Consider the following 15377-nt stretch of genomic DNA (forward strand, 5'->3'; position numbering starts at 1 on the left):
CCACCAATCAGATATCGATGACCTATCCTGAGTACTGGCTGCACAACTCCTTTAAGATTCAGCATACTTTGATTAAAGTCAGTCTTTATTACTTGATAAAGCTTCCTACACAAAGTTACCAGACATCAATGCATGAACGAAGACCCGAAAAACCGCATTAACCCTTAGCTAGGAAGTTTTCAGATTGCTCTTTTTATAAAAAATATTTTCCATGAACTGTGAAAATAGAAAAGGCGTTTTACCTACCGGAGAAGCCCTAGAGGTGCGCAGTACTGAGAACTGAGGTCTGCTCACTCCTACTCAGTCTATTTAGGCGTCCTTAATGAATACTCATTTTCTACATTAGTCACCAAGTATATATATATCCTGCATGTAGGATGGAGCGGCTGATACAATGCAGTCGAAAATTACCTACTGTATACAAAAGCTACTTTTCACTTTCATATAACTCCATGTTGTGCTATTTAGAAATAGTAATGAGCGGCATAGGCAATATTCAAATTCGTGATATTTTGCTAATTTTTGGCCGAATATTCGCCATAAATGAGCAAATTCGAGAACTCGTGATCTCCAGTCATTATTTACTTGATTGCGAACATCAGCAATGTAATATTCGCAAGAAAAATTCACGATTAGAATATTCGCGATCAACATTAAGGGGTAGGCAACTTTCCTATTGGTTGCTAATGATGTTACCAAGTGCCAATATTCATGATAAATTCGCGATAAATTCAAATTCTCAATTAGAATGTTTGCGATCAACACTATTCACGAATATATAGCACTATATTCTAAATATTTGTGAATTCTCGAAGTGGCGATGTTCGCAATAAAAATTCATGATTCGAATATTTGCGTAAACACTATTTAGAAAGTGTTAAGCAAAGGAGTACCCTGAACACTGACTGCCATGGTGCAACACGCAGGGGATATTATTGCTTTAGAAAAGCTGCTTTATTGAAACTGGCTCAAATTTTTTTTTTTTTTTATCATAAATCAAATTTACATCAATTAGTATACAGTGCCAGAAGCAGAATGTTTGCTCCATATTGTATAAAAAGTTACAGGAGTCAAACAGTATAAAAACAGTTGTGCATTATATCATGGGATGCCACAACTACAAGCACAAAATGACAAAATATGGGGTAGAAAGATGAGAAAAATATGGAGTGAGCTATGGAGGTTATGCATTTGACTGGGTGTCTAACACTACCAGCATGTCTTTATTATTGTCATACACGAAGTATACCACTTCTATGGCACAGGGGGCAGCACATTGCCTTTCATTAATAGAGCTAGTATTGGGAAATCAGGGTAATACTCATATGGACACGCTATGGCTCTTTTTAGGTTTCCCATAGACCTTCAAAAGCTGTCAGACAACAGTTATTCCTCCGAACTCCCCCATACACATGCATGCTCAGTCCAGCCAAGTGTGCATGTATTCTCAGTAGGGGAGGGGAAGATAAGGCACTGTCAGATACCTCTAGTAGTGTCTTATCTTTCCTGAGAACAAAAGGAAAGGATGATGAAACTCCACATGCCCCATCTTTATTTCCCACTACGTTATCTGTCAGGGGTGGGTTGGGAGGTAGCTTTGGCCAAATTTTCTTTTAAAGGGGTTGTCCCATGTGCGGCACTTATGGCATATCAATAGGATATGCCATAAATGTCTGATTGGTGATCTGCCAGCCATACTTCATGAACTACTGTATTTTCCGGCGTATAGGACGACTTTCTAACACTAGAAATTATTTTCAAAAGTCGGGGGTCGTCTTTTACGCCGGGTATACTCAGATCCGATGGTATAGTCTAACCCATGGTGACGGGGACACTTGCCTGGGGGTTAGAATATACAGGGCCCCGCCGCTCACAGGAGTATACATTTATAAACTGTAATCCGTAACTTTAACTTTAATCATCGCTCATCTCTTTACTAGGGTACCTTACTCTCAGCTCCGGTAACAGCAGGCAGTGCGGGCGGCGCTTACTCACTGATGTCACGTGCCTGCTCCTCCCACTGCCTGCTGTTACCGGAGCTGAGAGTAAGGTACCCTAGTAAAGAGATGAGCGATGATTAAAGTTAAAGTTACGGATTACAGTTTATAAATGTACTCCTGTGAGCGTCGGGGAGGGGGATCTGTGGATGGCACTGTTTAGGGGGGGGGGATCTGTGAATGGCACTGTTTAGGGGGGATCTGTGAATGGCACTGTTTAGGGGGGATCTGTGGATGGCACTGTTTAGGGGGATCTGTGGATGGCACTGTTTAGGGGGGATCTGTGGATGGCACTGTTTAGGGGATCTGTGGATGGCACTGTTTAGGGGGGGGGATCTGTGGATGGCACTGTTTAGGGGGATCTGTGGATGGCACTGTTTAGGGGGGATATGTGGATGGCACTGCTATGGGGAGGGGATCTGTGGATGACACTGTCATGGGGTGGATCTGTGGATGACACATATAGCATAAGATGCTATATAGTGTCATCTATAGATCCCCCCATAGCAGTGTCATCCACTGATCCCTCTCCCCATAGCAGTGTAATCCACAGATCCCCCTCCCCATAACAATGCCATCCACAGATCCCCCTCCCCATAACAATGCCATTCACAGATCCCCCTCCTCATAACAGTGCCATCCGCAGATCCCAGTCAGTTCCCTGGACTGAAGAAGATCGTCTTAAAGACAGGGAGGGCTGGGCATTCAGGGGTAGTCTTATACGGCGAGTATAGCTCAAAACCTTTATTTTAAATGGAAAAGTTGGGGGTCGTCTTATACGCCCGGTCGTCTTATACGCCGGAAAATACGGTACTTAATCACTTCCAGACCGGGCCATTTACCCCCTTCCTGATCAGGCCTAATTTTGAAAATCTGACATGTGGTATTTACTGTGGTAATAACTTTGGAACGCTTTTACTTTTCCAAGCCATTCTGAGATTGTTTTCTCGTGACACATTGTACTTCATCATAGTCATAAATTTGAGTCAATATATTTCACCTTTATTTATGAAAAAATCCCAAATTTACCCCAAAAATTGGAAAAATTTGCAATTTTCTAAATTTCTATTTCTCTGCTTTTAAAACAGAAAGTGATACCTCATAAAATATTTATTACTTAACATTCCTCATATGTTTACTTTATGTTGGCATCATTTTGTAAATGTCATTTTATTTTTTTAGGATGTTAGAAGACATAGAATTTTAGAAGCACTTCTTAAAATTTTTTTGAAAATTTCCAAAACCCACTTTTTAAGGACCAGTTCAGTTATGAAGTCACTTTGTGGTGTTTACATAATAGAACCAAACAAATATTTATTAGCCTGATTCTGCATTTTGCAGAAACACCCCATATGTGGTCGTATACCGCTGTTTAGGCACACGGGCACACGGGCACAGAAGGCAAGTAGCGCCAAATGGTTTTTGGAGGGCAGATTTTGCTGGAATGGTCTTTGGGCACCATGTTGCATTTGAAGAGACCCTGAGGTATCCTCACAGTGAAAACCCCCAAAAAGTTACCACATTTTGTAAACTACACTACCCAAGGAATTTTTAAGGGGTGTAGCGAGCACTTCACTCAACAGCTGTTTCATAGAATTTTTAATACTTGGGTGTGAAAAAAAAAAAACATTTTTAAAAGAAAATTGTGCTTTAGGCTCAAACTTTCTTTTTCACAAAAGATAACAAAAGTTATCCCCCCCAATTTGCTACCCACTTTCTCCTGAATACAGTAACACCCCAATTAAAGTCGTGAACTGTTATTTGTGGATACGCCAGGGCTCAGAAGGAAAGGTGTGGCATCTGGATGTTCTAACATGTAATTTTCGTTCATTGTTTTAAAGAGCAATAAATTTTTTATTTTTTGTTGAATGAGCTGCGTGAGAGCTTATTTTGTGTGAGACAAGCTGTAGTTTTTATTGGCACCATTTTGGGGTACATTTGGCTTTCTGGTTGCTTTTTATCTCATTTTTGGGAGGTGAAGTCACAAAAAAGCTGTTTGGTGTCATTTTTCTATTATTTTTTTTTACACCTTTCACTTGATGGGGTAAGGTGGTCATTATCGACGCAACGATACCAAATATGTCTTTTTTTATTTTTATGTTTTACACAACAACAAAAAATAAATTGAAAAAAAATCATGTTTTTCCTTTTTCTGGCTATAGTCTTGTGTGAGGGCTTGTTTTTTACGGGACAAGGTGACTTTTCTATTGCTACAATTTTGGGGTACATATGACTTTTTGATTGATTAATATTATGTGTTTTATGTGTTTTGTGAAGTGACAAAAAAACACTGTTTACTTGATGGGGTAGATCATGTGATATTTTTGTAGAGCCACCTATTACAGACGCAGCGATACCAAATATGTCTATTTTATTTTTTACTATTTACACAATAAGAGCATTTTTAGAAACTAAAATCATGTTTTTGTGTTGCAATTTACATAGAGCCATATTTTTATTTTTATTTTTTTGGCTATGGTCTTGTGTGGGGGCTCATTTTTGATGAGGTGACGTTTTTATTGTTACCATTTTGGGGTACATACGACTTTTTGATTGATTAACATTATGTTTTTTGGGAGGTGAGTACACTAAAAAAATCTGTTTTGGCGCAATGTTTATTTTTATTTTTTTATGGCATTCACCTGATGGGGTAGATCATAGGATATTATTAAAGAGCCGATTGTTGCGGACATGGTGATACCAAATATGTCTATTTTATTTTTTTCTTCTATTTTGTAACATTTTTTAAAGAACGGATTTGGGAGAGTTTTTTTTTTTAATGTGAAATTTTTTTATTTTATTTTTCAAAACACTTTATTTTTTATTTATTTATTTTTTATTTTACACTTTGTGTCCCCCATAAGGTCATACAAGACCTCTGGGGGACATTTAACTTCATTTTTTTTCACTGTTGATTTCTCCTGTAACTGGGACTGACATAGTAGCCCCAGTTACAGTGGAAATACACCCCCCCAGAGAGGCTGTACAGCGGTATACTGTGCTGTACAGCCTCAGTGCAGGGCTGATTGAGGTGTATGGAAGACCCAACAGCTCCTGCACTCCCCCAGCCCCGGCGGTCACATGACCACTGGGCTGGGACAGGAAGCGGCATAGAGCTTCCTGATCTGTATATGTCAATGAGCGCTGTGTATACAGCAATCTAGAAGGCAGGGACACCCAGGAATGGTCCCTGCTTTCTCCCTGGGGTGCATTGCTGTCACTGACAGCGGGCCCCCCACTTAGAAGCTGCATGATTAGCCCAAGGACGTTTATAGTCAATGGGCGATCGGGAAGTGGTTAAACAACAATTTCCTTAAAGGGGCTATCCCATGATTAATGTAAAAACAAACTTAGAACCAGTACTGTACTTCACATGGATCAAGAGATCATTCATTGCTTCAGTTCTGCTAGATTTATTTCAAGTTGGAAACTCAGGAGGTGTGTCCTTTCTGCTGTAGCTGGTGGCAGTTGAAGGATGGAATTGAGCATGTGCTTCTATCTCCTTGAGCTGGACAAAGAATTTAGAAAAACAGCAAACAACAGGTAGCGCTATACAGATAGATTTCAGGGAATAACTATATACAGTACATTTTTTATTCCATGCAATTATATTTTTCATGTGACTGGAGATATGTCACATTAGTAATGTTAAAAATTAACATCAGACATGACAATATTTTTCTAACAAAGCTAGAACCAGCCCTGTACCTAACATGGATCCAGGGATCTCCCCATTCATTGCTCCAATTGTTCGGCTAGAGTTATTTCAAGCTGGTATCTCAGGGAGTGTGTCCTTTCTGCTCTAGATCTTTCATTATAATGGCCACAGTTTCTAACAGAGGATATAGTTGTGACAGTTGACGATTTAAACTGGGTGCATGTGACCACCTCAGTCAGATGGACAAGAAATAAGTGTCACCACCAGACATCTGAGAAGCTCTGACAGATGCCTTTCAGAACCTCCTCCTTGAGCTTCCTTTGTTTTGGTTTTCAGTTCCTTATCTCGTTAGCCTCTCTCAGCTGTCATGTAGTTGGACTGATTGCATCCCTTTAAATTCCTCCCCATAATGCATTAGTGTGCGGTTTATACAACTTCCTGGAGTGTGTGTGCATGCTGATCCTATTTCCCAGTCTTCTACAAAGTTAAGTGCTGTACATTCATTTGTGATTTTCTGTTTGCTGGATCCCAGGTGACCCTGACTCCCTCCGTGTCTAGTGTAGTGAGCCGGTGGTCGTGTCCCCTCACTATTGTAGGGTGTTCAGGTGTTATACAGTCGAGGTACGAGGATATGCGATCATCTACCATTGGGATGTTCGCATAGGCTGAGCAGTCAGGGAGAGTGCCAGGTCTTATGCAGGGGTCTCCCTTTTGTTCCTTAGTTTTGGATCCAGTGAGTCATATATTCATTTTGTATTGTCTTGTTTCCTGTACACCTTCCGTAACATTATAAACCGCCCAAAACCGTCTCAAGCATGGATCCGGTTTCACTTTTGACTGAACGCTTCCAGGGTCTTTCATTGGAGGTAGCTGATCTCCGTAAGACTCTTTCTCAGTTTCTAGTGACCGGTTCAGCTTGCGTTTATGGAGTTTGTTCTGAGCCTAAGATCTCGCTCCCGGATACGTTCTCTGGGGGTAGTGAGAATTTTGTGCGTTTTAGAGAGGCTTGCAAACTCCATTTTCGCCTTCTTCCCCATTCCTCTGGTGATGAGGAACGGAGGGTGGGGATCATTATATCGCTGCTCAGGGGTAACGCTCAGTCGTGGGCCTTTTCGTGCCGGTGGGGGCACGGCCCCTCCGTTCAGTGGATTAATTCTTTTTAGCCCTGGGTCAGATATATGATGATCCGGATCGTATTGCTTTGGCTGAGTCTAGACTACGTCTGTTATGCCAGGGTAAACAATCCGCAGAGATATACTGCTCAGAATTTCGGAGATGGGCAGCTGATACTGGTTGGAATGATGCTGCACTCCGAAGTCAATTTTGCCATGGTCTTTCAGAGGGATTGAAAGATGCATTTGCCTTTCATGAGAGGCCTATCTCCTTGGACTCTGCTATGTCTCAGGCTGTTCGTATTGACAGGCGTCTTAGAGAGAGAGGAGAGATCACTCCTTCCTGTCATACTCAATCCCAGGACAGTGCAGCGGTCTCATTCTGTGCGCAGGGGTCTCAGTCGCTGTCAGCCCCTTCTGAGCAGGAGCCCATGCAGCTGGGGTTGATTGCCTCTGACAATAGAAGATTCAGCCCGCATGGGAAGGTTTGTTTTTGTTGTGGAGGTATAAATCATTTGGCTAATGTTTGTCCCTCTAGGAGATTCAGGCAGTTTTTTGGGAGTAATAAAGAAACAAAAAGGAAAAAATCTTTTAAAAATGTTCCATCTGTTACTATTGGCAGGGTTGAGGCGGAAATTGAAGATTTTCCGTTTGCTTGTAGTTCCCGTTTTGTCCTGCCTGCCAGGGTGGCGCTAGAGAGCAAGAACATTTTTTGTGAGATTTTTGTAGATAGTGGAGCAGCTGTCAATCTCATTGATAATCAATTTGCGATAACTCATGGTTTCCAGGTATGCACTTTGGGAAAGGATATTCCTGTTTTTGCTATTGATTCCACTCCACTTTCTCAGAAATCATTAAAGGGCATAGTGCACAATATCCGTTTAATTGTGAGTGATGCTCATGTTGAGGATGTGTCATGTTTCGTCCTTAGCGGATTGCCTACTCCTCTTGTGTTGGGGCTACCCTGGCTCACTAAACATAACCCCACCATTGATTGGCAAGCGAGGCAGATAAATGGTTGGAGTGACTTTTGCAGAAAGAATTGCCTCACGACATCTGTTTCTGAGGTTTCTACTAAGACTGTACCATCTTTTCTCTCTGAATTTTCGGATGTCTTCTCTGAGAGTGGAGTTCAGGATTTGCCCCCGCACAGGGAGTACGATTGCCCTATTAATCTCATCCCAGGCGCCAAGCTGCCTAAATCTCATTTATACAATCTCTCCCAACCTGAAAGGGTCGCTATGCGTGCTTATATCTCTGAGAGTCTGAGAAAAGGACACATACGACCCTCGAAGTCACCTGTTGCCGCTGGTTTTTTCTTTGTTAAGAAAAAAGATGGTTCTTTAAGACCTTGTCTGGATTTCAGGGAGCTGAACAGTATCACAATTCGTGACCCTTATCCGCTTCCTCTGATCCCGGACCTGTTTTTAACCAGGTTGTTGGGGCTAAAGTATTTTCCAAATTAGATCTAAGAGGGGCATACAACCTGGTCAGGGTCAGAGAAGGAGACGAATGGGAGACGGCCTTCAATACCCCTGAGGGCCATTTTGAGAATTTGGTTATGCCTTTTGGTTTGATGAATGCCCCAGCCGTTTTTCAGCATTTCGTGAACAGCATTTTTTATCATTTGATGGGAAAATTTGTATTAGTGTATTTGGATGACATTTTGATTTTTTCTCCTGATTTCAAAACTCATAAGGAACACTTACGCCAGGTCTTGCTCATCCTGCGGGAGAATAAATTATACGCGAAACTGGAAAAATGTGTGTTTGCGGTTCCAGAAATTCAATTTCTGGGGTTTCTTCTCTCCGCTTCTGGTTTTCGCATGGACCCCGAGAAGGTCCGCGCTGTGCTTGAGTGGGAGCTTCCTGAGAATCAGAAGGCGCTGATGCGTTTTTTGGGCTTTGCCAATTATTACAGGAAGTTTATTTTGAATTATTCTTCTATTGTTAAACCACTCACTGATATGACCAGAAAGGGGGTAGATTTTTCTTCCTGGTCGGTAGAGGCGCGTAAGGCCTTTTCTAATATCAAGGAGAGTTTTGCTTCCGCTCCCATCTTGGTACAACCTGATATTTCTCTACCCTTCATAGTTGAGGTTGATGCTTCTGAGGTGGGTGTGGGGGCGGTCTTGTCTCAGGGTTCCTCTCCTGCCAAATGGCGACCGTGTGCCTTTTTCTCGAAGAAACTCTCCTCCGCAGAGAGAAATTACGATGTGGGAGATAGGGAGTTTCTACGCACCACATACTGTCGCTAATATTGTGCAGATTGAAACATGTAAGAGGTATTTTAATAGAGATGATGCCAAGTATTGTTTGTCAAACATAAAGCCTCCAGATTTTATTGGAATTTGCTATGGGACGCTGGCGATCTTTCTACAACTTTCACTGAATAGGATTAATCTGCCTCAGAGTTTATTCAGTTTACTCTGGTTATACAGTCAGATCCATAAATATTAGGACATCGACACAATTCTAACATTTTTGGCTCTATACACCACCACAATGGGTTTGAAATGAAACAAACAAGATGTGCTATAACTGCAGACTGTCAGCTTTAATGTGAGGGTATTTACATCCAAATCAGGTGAACGCTGTAGGAATTACAACAGTTTGCATATGTGCCTCCCACTTGTTAAGGGACCAAAAGTAATGGGGTAGAATAATCATAAATCAAACTTTCACTTTTTAATACTTGGTTGCAAATCCTTTGCAGTCAATTACAGCCTGAAGTCTGGAACGCATAGACATCACCAGACGCTGGGTTTTATCCCTGGTGATGCTCTGCTAGGCCTCTACTGCAACTGTCTTCAGTTCCTGCTTGTTCTTGGGGCATTTTCCCTTCAGTTTTGTCTTCAGCAAGTGAAATGCATGCTCAATCAGATTCAGGTCAGGTGATTGACTTGGCCATTGCATAACATTCCACTTCTTTCCCTTAAAAAACTCTTTGGTTGCTTTTTCAGTATTGTGTCGATGTCCCAATATTTATGGACCTGACTGTAAAAGAGAATGCAAGGCAATTTGTTTCATATAACATCATATTATCTATAATGACTGGACCCTATTGTTGTAGAACATGGAATGTAACAACCCTTTAATACTATAATCTCAACATGTAGAAAACATTCCCACAACTTTGAAACAGACCATTTTTTCACTGATGCCTTTCTGAGAAACGGCTAATAAAAACGTCCCCTTCAATTGTGTGGAGGCTGTCACCCGTGAAAATAGACAAAATTGGACACGTCCTATTGTTTGACAGATGTTATTGACGGTCTGTTAAGAAAATGGCTGTGTGAGCCACGTGAATAGATCCAAAGACTGCAATGGTTCTGAATATGGCCGTGTGAATAGAACCTCAGACTACAATTAGAGATGAGTGAAGTATTGTAAAATTCGATTCACCTGCTTCACAGAATTTTACCCAAAAATTACAGATTTGTGATGGATTATTTTGTCATGAAGCACATTTTTTCGTAAGTAGTGGGTGCAATGACAGAGAGCTGCAATTTCACCGCTCTCCATCATTGTACCCCTCAGATGCCACGTTCATACATGATCGTGGCATCTGATGTACATAATATGCTGTAAAATAAAAAATAAAAAAATCATACTTACCTGATTTTATTTAGTTTTTTTGCACTATTTCAGGTTAAATTGATTCGCTACCACGAAGCACAAGGAAATTTGGCTTTGCGGCGAATCATATTTATCCTGAAATTCGATTCGCTCAAAACGGCCATGTGAATAGAACCATAGACTGCAATGGTTCCGAAAAAGGTCTGTGTGATAGCCATTAAAAAAAGGCCACAGTCACAGCTATGAGAGTGCACCCTATGTTTGTGAGCTGTTCCATAAGGACATAGTATGTTCTGTAGGATGCACAAGTTTTATTGCAATTCATATGGCAACATGCAATTGTCTGATTCACTCAAAAAGTAAGACTCGGCATGGGTGTTTGTTGAAGGGCAGGGTGATTATTTGGATAAAAATTCTCCCTAATGTACATCTTTGTATATACACCTTCACTCACTTTTCATCCGCTGTGTATACGTGATAGCAGCAGTTGTTGGGCAAGTGGAGGAACTTTAAAACTGCATGAAAACCTTCATTTCTGCTGCTGAGCTTAAAGGGAACCTGTCACCGGGATTTTGTGTATAGAGCTGAGGACATGGGTTACTAGATGGCCGCTAGCACATCCACAATACCCAGTCCCCATAGCTCTGTGTGCTTTTATTGTGTAAAAAAACCTGATTTGATACATATGTACATGACTCATGTCAGGGACAGGACTCATCTCAGGGACAGGACTCATCTCAGGTTAATTTGCATATGTATTGAATAGTTTTTTTTACACAATAAAAGCACACAGAGCTATGGGGACTGGGTATTGCGGATGTGCTGGCGGCCACCTAGCAACCCATGTCCTCAGCTCTATACCCAAAATCCCGGTGACAGGTTCCCTTTAATGCATTCTTTATTAGCAATTAAACAAACCATGTTACCTTTGCTGCGGTACACAATCTCCCTGAACTGGGTGAAACAGGAGAACATGGTGGATGGCGGTAGACTAGTTGTCACTGAACCATGACACTGTCAGATCACTTTTGTAAGTTGCTTGATCCTTGGAGTATCAGTTACGCCCCAGTCACAGTATACTGGATGTCCTCAGTGTTCATCACATTTTATGTACCAGGATGGACCATATCATTACTGCGGTAGGAAGAACAACTCTCTATGTGAAGATGCTCATTACTTGAGCAAAATTTAAGCAGAGAAGTCAAAAGCCTAGGGAAATCCTGGTCCATAGCAAGCACCTGCATATTCAAAATGAAGACTGGTTCTGCTATTCTTTGCGGTTTAACATGGCTTATCTCCACAGTCCTGGATCTAAAAGGTAAGCTCAATTATCTAGAATTGGTGTACGCTGCTAGAACATTTATTATCGGTAGGATCTCCACTGATCTAAGAAGGCTCATCTATGATTGTGGCTGGAATACCCCTTGTCAGGAATAAGGACCACCTTATCCCTAGTTATGGTTACATGTCGTAGTGTAACATATTCCGGTGTGATTCACATATATACAGACGTGGACAAAATTGTTGGTACCCTTTGGTCAATGAAAGAAAAAGTCACAATGGTCACAGAAATAACTTTAATCTGACAAAAGTAATAATAAATTAAAATTCTATAAATGTTAACCAATGAAAGTCAGACATTGTTTTTCAACCATGCTTCAACAGAATTATGTAAAAAAATAAACTCATGAAACAGGCATGGACAAAAATGATGGTACCCCTAGAAAACACAGAACATAATGTGACCAAAGGGACATGTTAATTCAAGGTGTGTCCACTAATTAGCATCACAGGTGTCTACAACCTTGTAATCAGCCATTGGGCCTATATATATGGCTCCAGGTAATCACTGTGTTGTTTGGTGATATGGTGTGTACCACACTCGACATGGACCAGAGGAAGCAAAGGAAAGAGCTGTCTCAAGAGATCAGAAAGAAAATTATAGACAAGCATGTTAAAGGTAAAGGCTATAAGACCATCTCCAAGCAACTAGATGTTCCTGTGAGTACAGTTGCACATATTATTCATAAGTTTAAGATCCATGGGACTGTAGCCAACCTCCCTGGACGTGGCCGCAGGAGGAAAATTGATGACAAATCTAAGAGACGGATAATCCGAATGGTAACAAAAGAGCCTAGAAAGACTTCTAAAGAGATTCAAGGTGAACTTCATGCTCAAGGAACATCAGTGTCAGATCGCACCATCCGTCGTTGTTTGAGCCAAAGTGGACTACATGGGAGACGACCAAGGAGGACACCATTGTTGAAAACGAATCATAAAAAAGCAAGACTGGAATATGCCAAACTACATGTTGACAAGCCACAAAGCTTCTGGGAGAATGTCCTGTGGACAGATGAGACAAAAATCGAAGTTTTTGCCAAGGCACATCAGCTGTATGTTCACAGACGAAAAAATGAAGCATATCAAGAAAAGAACACTGTCCCTACTGTGAAACATGGAGGAGGCTCTGTTATGTTCTGGGGCTGCTTTGCTGCGTCTGGCACAGGGTGTCTTGAATCTGTGCAGGGTACAATGAAATCTCAAGACTATCAAGGAATTCTAGAGAGAAATGTACTAGCCAGTGTCAGAAAGCTTGGTCTCAGTCGCAGGTCATGGGTCTTGCAACAGGACAATGACCCAAAACACACCGCTAAAAACACCCAAGAATGGCTAAGAGGAAAAAATTGGACTATTCTAAAGTGGCCTTCTATGAGCCCTGACCTCAATCCTATTGAGCATCTTTGGAAGGAGCTGAAACATGCAGTCTGGAAAAGGCACCCTTCAAACCGGACACAACTGGAGCAGTTTGCTCATGAGGAGTGGGCCAAAATACCTGCTGAGAGGTGCAGATGTCTCATTGACAGTTACAGGAAGCGTTTGATTGCAGTGATTGCCTCAAAAGGTTGCGCAACAAAATATTAAGTTAGGGGTACCATCATTTTTGTCCATGCCTGTTTCATGAGTTTATTTTTTTACATAATTCTGTTGAAGCATGGTTGAAAAACAATGTCTGACTTTCATTGGTTAACATTTATAGAATTTTAATTTATTATTACTTTTGTCAGATTAAAGTTATTTCTGTGACCATTGTGACTTTTTCTTTCATTGACCAAAGGGTACCAACAATTTTGTCCACGTCTGTATACAGTGTGTATTTATGTATTTGTATTTATTGGTTTAAGTATGCATAAAGAGAGAGTCGAGGTGTCTGCCTCGTACCTGGGAAACAGCCAAACTGCTCCCCGGGATGTAGTTAGCACATGAGGATGGGCCCGTTTGCTGGTCACATCTCAGACTCTCTGGCACTTTTTGTCAGCAGGGGGCTTCCTAACCAGAGAATGAACAATAATTTGTAATCCTTCATAACTTGTTCAGGAGGGGGCGGATGTCCCCAAAATCCAGCTCATCACCTCTGTGTGATGGGGGCATAGCATGGACACCAGACATGGCTTATCAACTCGCCTTCATCTTCTTAAAAGAAGGATCTCACCTTCCGAGCGTCCTGGACGTGTCGTGTTTGATATGCTAGGACTCGGAACGGTGAGATATGAATTATGAAGAAGGGCTGGGGCCTGTACCTTCACCAGGGCAACTGGGAAACTATATTTTGTATATTTTTATACCTGTTCCCTAGATGGCCAGGGGGGCCGGCTGCATGTGTAATGAAGCCCAGCCCAGAGGGGCTGGTTTAGAAGTGTGAGGGAGAGTCCCCCTCAGGCCTGCCCCTTGAGGGAAGACATAAAAATGTAATCTCTGGATATTTTTGTGTCACAAAGTAGGAGATCCAATCGAATTGGTTTGTGCACCATTACTTGCTTAAATCTCCTGGGAGGAAATGACTTTTACCACACAACTGCTAAGTATCAGAACTTTCTATGTTTTCTCCTTTTTATTTTACCATTGTTTGCCATTTATGTATGTCTCTTGTTAATATTTTTTTGTAACCAAGTGCTGTCCATTTTTCATACATTAAACCTAAAAGTTTGATGGTTTGTCTTGTAACCTTAAGAACCTGTTAGCTCCACGAAGAGTGTGTGTGCAGTCTGAGGCTGTATGTTGTTTTTACGTGAGGCTTACTATCCTGTGTGTGTCTGCTTGTGAGTGGAACACTCAGAGGTGTCCTGTCTACCTTATAACGGGCAGGTGGTGGCGGCAAAAGTTTTGTGTTATTGCGTGGGTGTGCTTGCAGGCTTCAGGTGGCAATTTATGCTCGAATTACGGCCTAGTGCAGGGCGTAACAGCGTGTGAGGGCGTGTGGTGAATTGGCCTGCAGGACAATCCATACTTGTGCCCTAAAGCCCAACCCCAAAAATACCTCTTCGTTTTTGCAATAAATATTAAATATATAATAAATATATTTTTAATAAATATATAAATATTTGCATCGGTCACTTCAAAAAGCAAATTCAAATCAAAGCAAAATCGTAGGTACATCATAGGGCAAAATAAAAATGAAGAAAAAATTGTTAGCACTTTTTCCTGCTGGCTCAAAAAGAAAATCTTGTCTAGGATGCTGGCGTTTTTTATTAGACCTTATTTTCCCTTATGGAGCTGTCTGTGGGGAAAAATGCAACATCCAGAGCAGTGACAAAAAGGGGCAAGTATGTTAAAAGCTACTACAAAATGAAAAAAAAAAAAAAACTGTTTGGACCCCTACACATTTGTCCGGCTATGGGATCAGTTCTGGCTCAGTTTCCCTCCGACATGAAGCAGAGAAAGCCTGAGGGGAACTGAGCCAGAACTGATCCCATGAGATCGTGCACATACATCTGTCGTGATGCTGGATGGCAAATAGCGCCGGACAGAAAAACACTGCATGCAGCGTTTTGCTGTCTGGTGTTATCAAGATGGCAGATCTGTGCACTAAAGTGCTGTACACATATATCAGTTGTGTCTGGCTTAAGACCTAAAATATCTGGTCACACACAACTGATATATGTGGAGCTGGTCTCTGTCGGGTATTTTCTAATTCCCTATCAAAATGAAATGCAACAGCACTCTGCAAACATAAAATATAAACTTTTGCTATATT

Source organism: Bufo gargarizans, chromosome 1, assembly GCF_014858855.1.
Source record: "Bufo gargarizans isolate SCDJY-AF-19 chromosome 1, ASM1485885v1, whole genome shotgun sequence".
Lineage (NCBI taxonomy): Eukaryota > Metazoa > Chordata > Amphibia > Anura > Bufonidae > Bufo > Bufo gargarizans.